Source organism: Bufo bufo, chromosome 4, assembly GCF_905171765.1.
Source record: "Bufo bufo chromosome 4, aBufBuf1.1, whole genome shotgun sequence".
In the NCBI taxonomy this organism is placed as follows: Eukaryota; Metazoa; Chordata; class Amphibia; order Anura; family Bufonidae; genus Bufo; species Bufo bufo.
The window spans coordinates 172,868,338-172,877,185 of NC_053392.1; the positions used below are offsets into that span (position 1 = coordinate 172,868,338).

Consider the following 8,848-nt stretch of genomic DNA (forward strand, 5'->3'; position numbering starts at 1 on the left):
CTTATGGCTGACATGAGGGGCTAATGCGGGGCTTATGGCTGACATGAGGGGCTAATGGGGGGGCTTATGGCTGACATGAGGGGCTAATGGGGGCTTATGGCTGACATGAGGGGCTAATGAGGGGCTTATGGCTGACATGAAGGGCTAATGGGGGCTTATGGCTGACATGAGGGGCTAATAGGGGGCTTATGGCTGACATGAGGGGCTAATGGGGGCTTATGGCTGACATGAGGGGCTAATGGGGAGCTTATGGCTGACATTGGGGGGCTTATGGCTGACATTGGGGGGTTTATGGCTGACATTGGGGGGGTTTATGGCTGACATTGGGGGCTGATAGATGGCTAAAGGTTTGGGGGTTGATCTGAGCCATTGGGGGTCTGATCTGAGGTCTGATTAACATTGGGGGTCTGATTGCTGGTCTGACCTGAGGTGTAATGAAAAATATGTTTTTCTTATTGTTCTCCTCTAAAACTAGGTGCATCTTATAGGGCGAAAAATACGGTACAGTGCAGCAGAGACCAGTGCAGCAGAGACCAGTGCAGCAGAGACCATAGTCAGTTTATTTAGTCATTATATAGTGTTATATATTTTAATATGCACCTTGTGTTTTGTTGTCCGCGTGAATCACTAAGCTCTGCCCACCCCCTAAGCCCCGCCCCAGAACCCCCCCTTCCCCCCCCACCCGGTCCCTGGGAAAATTGTCTTGCATGAAACCGGTCCTTGGTGCAAAAAAGGTTGGGGATCACTGATCTAAAGCATTAGGGACGATGGCCTGCTGCCGAGCTGACCATCTAAAACATTATGGGCGAGGGCCCGCTGCTGAGTTGACCATCTAAAACATTAGGGCTAAGAGTCTGCTGCTGAACTGACCATCTAAAACATTATGGGCGAGGGCCTGCTGCTGAGCTGACCACCAAAAAAATTATGGTTAAGGGCCTGCTGCTGAGCTGACCATCGAAAAAATTATGGTTGAAGGCCTGCTGCTGAGCTGACCCTCTAAAACATTAGGAGCGAGGGCAGCCTAACAAGCATGTTGATATGATGGAGGAGGATGACGAGAAAAGGAAGCTTGAACCATATACCCTTTTTTGTGTTGGAAGGGGTGCATGGGAATGCAGTGTATTCAATACACCATTAAAGCCATATTTAAAGTGTCTTTATGTTCAAACGCTTTCCTCTGGTGGAGTAGAGAAGTCAGGGGCAATCCAGGCCTTGTTCATTTTTATAAGAGTCAATCTTTCAGCATTTTCATTTGACAGTCGGATGCGCTTATCAGTTATTATGCCCACAGCAGCACTAAATACCCGCTCTGACAAAACGCAGGCGGCGGGGCAGGCCAGCACCTCCAAGCGTTCATGCCATGTGTCCAGCTTGGACACCCAATAGTTGTAAGGCACAGAGGGATCATTGAGGATAATGACACGTCTGCTACATAGTCCTTCACCATCTTCCAAAACTTTTTTCTCCTTGTGACACTAGGCCGCGCATCAGGGTGAGCTTGCTGACACGGTCTGCTATGTACTCCTTCACCATTTTCCAAAACTTTTCCCTCCTTGTACCACTAGGCCGCGCTTCAGGGTGAGGTTGCTGGCGGGGTGTCATGAAACTGTCCCAGGCCTTGGAGAGAGTTGCCTTGCCTCTGTTGGAACTGCTGTGTGTTCCCCTCATCTCCCCTCCTCGGTTGCCCAAAGAACTACGTACTCTGCTGCCAGTGTTGTCAGCTAGAAATTTTTCAAGCAACTTTTCAACAAGGACCTTCTGGTATTGCACCATTTTGCTAGTCCTCTCCACTACAGGAGTGAGAGATGAGAAGTTCTCTTTGTAGCGGGGGTCGAGAAATGGTGAACAACCAGTAGTCGGTGTTTGCCAAAATGCATATAACGCAAGGGTCATGGAAAAGGCAGCCTAACATAAAGTCAGCTATGTGTGCCAGAGTCCCAACAGAGAAGACTTTGCTGTCCTCATAATGCAGTGGGGGGATGTGTACTAGGATAGTGCACAAATATGATACCTCTTGGCGCAAATACACGACCTCAATGAATGTATATAAAATCTTTTTTTATTTTCGATTGGTACAGACAACGCGTTTCGGAGTGAATATATTCCTTTTTTAAGTCTTTGGGATCCAAGCTGGTGTGCTGATGTAGATAGTGTGGCCGATCACAGAGCTGTGGGATCCATGCTGCTGTGGGTAGCGTGGTGTTGAAGGAGTACTCCAGGAATTATGAGTTGGCCTCCTACAACTTGTCCCAGAATGTGACTAGGGCAGGGCCGCTGATAGGCCAGTACAGCTGGCCCAGTTGTACCGGGCCCGGCTGGCAGGGGGGCCCGGGCAGCCTCGACATAACCAAACCACCTCCGGACCGCTGTACGCAGATTCGCGTTCCGGAGGTGGCAGCCCTGCGCTCAGCGACGCATATATGCGTCATCTCGCGTGAGCCGGGATTTCCTGTAAACGCGCGCACACAGGCGCGCGCCGCTCACAGGAACGGAAGGTAAGAGAGTTGATCTCCAGCCTGCCAGCGGCGATCGTTCGCTGGCAGGCTGGAGATGTGTTTTTTTTAACCCCTAACAGGTATATTAGACGCTGTTTTGATAACAGCGTCTAATATACCTGCTACCTGGTCCTCTGGTGGTCCCCTTTGTTTGGATCGACCACCAGAGGACACAGGTAGCTCTGTAAAGTAGCACCAAGCACCACTACACTACACTACACCCCCCCGTCACTTATTAACCCCTTATTAGCCCCTGATCACCCCTGATCACCCCATATAGACTCCCTGATCACCCCCCTGTCATTGATTACCCCCCTGTCATTGATCACCCCCCTGTAAAGCTCCATTCAGATGTCCGCATGATTTTTACGGATCCACTGATAGATGGATCGGATCCGCAAAACGCATCCGGACGTCTGAATGAAGCCTTACAGGGGCGTGATCAATGACTGTGGTGATCACCCCATATAGACTCCCTGATCACCCCCCTGTCATTGATTACCCCCCTGTCATTGATCAACCCCCTGTAAAGCTCCATTCAGACGTCCGCATGATTTTTACGGATCCACTGATAGATGGATCGGATCCGCAAAACGCATCCGGACGTCTGAATGAAGCCTTACAGGGGCGTGATCAATGACTGTGGTGATCACCCCATATAGACTCCCTGATCACCCCCCTGTCATTGATCACCCCCCTGTCATTGATCAACCCCCTGTAAAGCTCCATTCAGACGTCCGCATGATTTTTACGGATCCACTGATAGATGGATCGGATCCGCAAAACGCATCCGGACGTCTGAATGAAGCCTTACAGGGCTTACAGAAGGCGGCGTCTGGGGAGGGGCCAAGGGCGGGGCCAGGGGTGTGGCTGAAGGAGGGATCAGGGGTGGAGCTGAAGGGGGCCCCGTCATGTATGCTGTACGGGGCCCCATGATTTCTATCAGCGGCCCTGGACTAGGGGGCAAGGTTGTCAACTAGAATATTTCTTTTTTTTCTGGACAAATTGGAAAACCATAATGAATCATAAAGATTATAAGTACTCCATGTCTATAGCTCAATATCCTTAGAAGAACTTATCACTGTCATTTACTGTGAGCTGTAAAATTATAAAAATTACCAATAAAATAATTCACTCAAGAACCACCGGCCTAAAAAAAACCACAGGATTGCGTATTTTTGTTTTACAGACTTAAAAAAAGCTAAAGAAATAAATTTCTGGACAGTTGGCAAACTTGCTAGGGGATAGAGGACAGGGCTTCGCTACACTTAGGCTACTTTCACACTAGCGTTCGGGGCTCCGCTTGTGACTTCCGTTCAAAGGCTCTCACAAGCAGCCCCGAACGGATCCGTACTGCCCCAATGCATTCTGAGTGAATAAGGATCCGCTCAGAATGCATCAGTCTGGCAGCGTTCAGCCTCCGTTCCGCTCAGCAGGCGGACACCCGAACGCAGCTTGCAGCGTTTTGATGTCCGCCTGGCCGTGCGGAGGCGTGCAGATCCGTTCAGACTTACAATGGAAGTCAATGGAGACGGATCCGTCTGTCCTGGCTCCGCTTTGACACGGATCCGTTCGAAACCGTTCACGTCTCTGCGCATGCCCAGTAACTTCCTGTCCCTCCCCCTCATCGTCGGCCATTTTGGATTATCGACTTGGTGAGACTGGTAAGTATGAAGTTTTGTCTGTTTGTCTATCTTTCTTTTTTTACTATCTATCTCTCTATTTCTAGGGTGGGGGGGGGCTGCTGGCACTTGATAAGGGGTGTGTGTCTGGAACTGTGGGAGCCGCTGGCACTGGTGATGTGGGCTGCCTTTATGGGGGGCTTCTGGCACTGGGGGGGGCCTGTGTGGCTGGAACTGGGGGGGGGTCTGCTGGCAATGGTATGATGTTTGTGGCTGAAGCTGTGGTTGCTGCTGGCACTGCGGGGGTGTTTGTGGCTGGAACTGTGCGGTGCTTCTGATATTGCGGCGGTGTTTGTGGCTGGAACTGTGCGGTGCTTCTGACATTGGGGCGGTGTATGTGGCTGGAACTGTGCGGTGCTACTGACATTGCGGCGGTGTTTGTGGCTGGAACTGTGCGGTGCTTCTGACATTGCGGGGGTGTTTGTGGCTGGAACTGTGCGGTGCTTCTGACATTGCGGCGGTGTTTGTGGCTGGAACTGTGCGGTGCTTCTGACATTGCGGCGGTGTTTGTGGCTGGAACTGTGGGGGCTGCTGGCATTGGGGAGGCTGAGGGCACTGTGGGAAGGTTGTTTGGAGCTGGGGGCCTGATGTCATTGTGGGGGGCTGCTAGCACTATGCGGGGCTGCTGTCTCTGGGGGTGTTTATGGCAGTTGGGGGGGGGGATCATGGCTCCTGTCGGATTCATTTTTTTTAATCATTTTATTATTAGGGTCGTTCCCAAAAAAAGAAAAAAAAACTGAAACTATCTGCGGTGGGCAAGCCCAGATCTATATTTTAAAAAGTAAGTATTGAAAAAAATAAATTGTTGATATATGAGGAAATATTGCTCTACAAGTTCCTTTAACGTTATCTGCATTTTGTCTGGTATTCTGTTGCGTACAGATGTCATCAAAGAAGACAACCATAGACTGGAGTGACCCACCCAGAAGGCGCCGCCGCCGTATTCAGTGGCCGGTAAGTATAAAATCAACATTTGGAGTTTTTACTGTTTGATTCGTTGCATTAATCAGTATGTGCTCTTATTATAGATTTCTTCATCCTCGTCTGTGGAGGGCTCTCCATCACCTGCCGAATCGCCAGCGTCCAGGGGAGGTGGACCAAGCCCGGACCGGGGCTGTCAAGAGGTAAGTATATATATATATATATATATATATATATATATATATATATAGAGAGATCTTAATTATTTTTTTTTATTTAAGTACAGTCTTCTAAAAAAAAAAAAAATTGTTTTTAGCAATCTGCAGCTAGAGCCGCCAGCGAGGATCCCCCAGTCGCCTCCAGAGTCCTCGGGAATGAGCGTGGCGGTCGTAGACGTGTAAGTATTGAATTAAGTAGTTTTAATTAGCATTTTGTATTAGGATTTACATTAAATTTTGTATTTCCTTTTTTTTCAGGGTTCCGTAGGCTCCACCAGGGAAGATGAGGAGTTCGGGGTTCCGAGCATAGATAACCTGCTCCTCATCCAACTGGTGGAGGCGCGTCCAGCATTATGGGACCACTCCGACCGCCACCACGCCGATCATCGTCGTAACCAGCGGCTCTGGAGGGACATCTCTGCTTCAGTTTTTGAGACCTGGGGGGATCTAGATGCGGCGGCTCAGGAGAAATATGGTAAGTAAAACAATATGTATTTTAATACTTTAAAATATTGTTCTTTTCCTTCATCATGCTGATTTTAGTTTTTATTGTTTTTTTCGATAGTCAAACTGGTTACAACGCGTTGGCGATCTATCCGGGACCGCTTCAGGAGGGATTACAACAAGGAGGTTCAGGCCCCGAGTGGCTCCGGAGGAACCTCAGGGGCCACCTACATCCATACGGCGGCCCTGGGGTTCCTACGAAGGGCGATGGCACCGAAAAGGTAAATATTTATAACAACTGTTCAAAAAATAAATTGTAAAGGGGCCGTCTGAGACAGTGGAGCGTTTGGCTCCCCTGTTTTGGCCAGCCCCCCCCACAGTCAGATGGACAACTGTTCTCTCCGTCTGACTGTAAGGGGCTGTCTGAGACAGGGTAGCGTTTGGCTCCCCTGTTTTGGCCAGCCCCCCACAGTCAGATGGACAACTGTTCTCTCCATCTGAATTTAAGGGGCTGTCTGAGACAGCGAGGCGTTTGGCTTCCCTGTTTTGGCCAGCCCCCCACAGTCAGATGGACAACTGTTCTCTCCGTCTGAATTTAAGGGGCTGTCTGAGACAGCAGAGCATTTAGCTTCCCTGTTTTGGCCAGCCCCCTATGGTATACGGTAGACATAGCATAGAACAGTGTTTCCCAACCAGTGTGCCTCCAGCTGTTGCAAAACTACAACTCCCAGCATGCCCGCACAGCCAAAGGCTGTCCGGGCATGCTGGGAGTTGTAGTTTTGCAACAGCTGGAGGCACACTGGTTGGGAAACACTGGCATAGAACATGGATGTTTTATTTAAAGAACAATTCCTAACTTTCATTTTTTTTTTCTACAGAAGTGCCAGCAGCACTCGGGAGCCTGACCAACCTCCTGAGGCGGAAACGGAACGGATCGCCAGCGCCAGCCCTCCTGTCCCTCATGCATCGGCTCAGGATAATCCGAGTCCCCTACCGGGTCCCTCCGCTCAACAGAGGCTCTTAGGTTTTCGTCAAAATTTGAGAGCCCTGGTGAGCAGGCAGAGATCCGGAAGGCCAAATCGAGCTGATTATGCAAACCTTGTAGAGGTCGTTTCCGACGCTCTAGAAGGTTTTGCCCAACATCAGATGGAGTTTGGTGCTGACTTGATTGACTGGGAGGGGGCGGAGTCGGCGTTTCAACGCAGCCCAAACTACTATTATGGGCTAAGCATGATCAGTTTGATGGACTCAATGACGCCCGAGCAGTTGCATGAGTTCAAGATCATGCAAGAGAACGGGGCATGGGAAATTATGCACCGCCCCCAAATCCCACCCACACCTATCCCCCATCCCACACCTACCCCCCATCCCACACGAGTGGCCAGTACCGCCAACCTTTCCCTTCCCACCCCCCCCCCCCCCCCGAGCATGTGTTTCCTTCTGCTTCTTTTTCTTCTCCTGCCCCGTATTTTCCTCCTACTTCTTTTCAAACTTCCTCCACCTCTACACATGCTCGGGTCCCCTCCTCCTCAGACCCTTCCTTTCTCCACACCCCGCAATTACGCCCTGCATCCTTTCCTGTGGCCCGTAGTTTTACCTCAGTGGATCGCCAGGACAGGGGGGCTACCATTGCCAGCCCCAGACCATCAACCCCACGACAGTCCACCTCCCCTCACCGTTATGAACAATTGTAAATATAATTTTTGTTTATATTTATTTTATTTATTTTCTGTATAAAAAATAAAAAAATGTTTATACTTTACTGCACTGTGTCTGTGTTTTTATTGTCCTGTACAGGGAACCTTGGCACTATAGCTGTGTTGAAATTAAAACTACCCTAGTCTCACTACTGTGCGTTTATTACAACACCCTTGGTAGTTTTTATATCAAAACAGCATTAGTGCCAATGTCGTAAGATCCATTAAAACCTGACCATCAATAATGAGCTATCTTTTGGCTCTTTATTGATCGCAGACCCTATGATTGGCACATGAACAAGCAAATGCTTGTTCATTGTTCAATCTTGTGCCCTTTCATATGAGCCCTTGTGGGAGTCACGGTCCATGAGCATCAGGAATTCATTAATAAATTATGATTTTAACGTTTTATGATTTCCCGATGATTCTAATATAACCAGGGTGATTACCACAAGGGACACGCAAGGGACATACAGTTTTTAAAGGGGTATTCACATAGACAATGGGGGGATTTCACTTGAATATGTCCCCATTGTCTGATAGGTGTGGGTAAACATTGGCAGGACCTGCACCTATATCGAGAACGGAGCGGGGAGCACTGTTGCTGTAGGACACATTTCCCATGGTATGTCCACCACCAAGCGCTAATCCCCGCCTCTCACATAGAAGTGAATGGAGGGCGGCAGCACAGTGCGACCTCATCTACTTTCTTGGCTTCGTTCTCAATATATGTGAGGGTACCAGCCGTGGGACCCGCACCTAAAAGACAATGTAGGTATATCTTAAAGTGGTATGCCCCCATTGTATGAGATGAGAAAACCCCTTTAAGGCCTCTTGCACACGACTGTATGCCCCAAGAGACATACGGTCCGTGAGCGGGCCATATGTCCCGTAGTGGCATTGATCATGCGCACGAGAGCACACAGCATTAAAGTGTACAATCATCCTGTGCAAGTTGAGCTGCCCGCGGGGATATAGTCTTGCACTAATAGATCATATGAGTGCGGGACAATAGCCCAGTTTGCGGCACAACATGGTCAGCATCATGATGCTCTGTACTCCTGTACGCACGATCAATGATGATCAGGGACATATGGCCCTCTAACGAACACTATACATTTTTAAGTGCATGTAGTCATGTACAAGAGTCCAAAAGGTGTGGTCCATTATCAAAGCCGGACCAGCTTTGGAACTTCAACAAGATAGCCCTGGAGAAATATAGGAGCATGTCAACCCTATAGATCTGAATACATGAAGATGGAACCTAAAGATACTTTTCCTTCCAAAACGGATCCGCTAAACGGATGACAAAACGGAAACCAACGTGACAAACGGATCCGTAAAACAGACGGATCCGTACAAACGGATCCGTCTGAATGGCTTCCGTTTGG

General features: G+C 49.2%; 1 long non-coding RNA gene across 1 annotated transcript; it reads left to right on the forward strand.

Annotated features, from left to right (window-relative positions):
• Positions 1 to 5,456: 5,456 nt before the first annotated feature.
• Positions 5,457 to 6,020, forward strand: LOC120996942. Its single transcript, XR_005777992.1, has 3 exons — positions 5,457 to 5,495; positions 5,575 to 5,791; positions 5,882 to 6,020. It is a non-coding gene; the product is annotated as an uncharacterized LOC120996942 (long non-coding RNA).
• Positions 6,021 to 8,848: the final 2,828 nt, after the last annotated feature.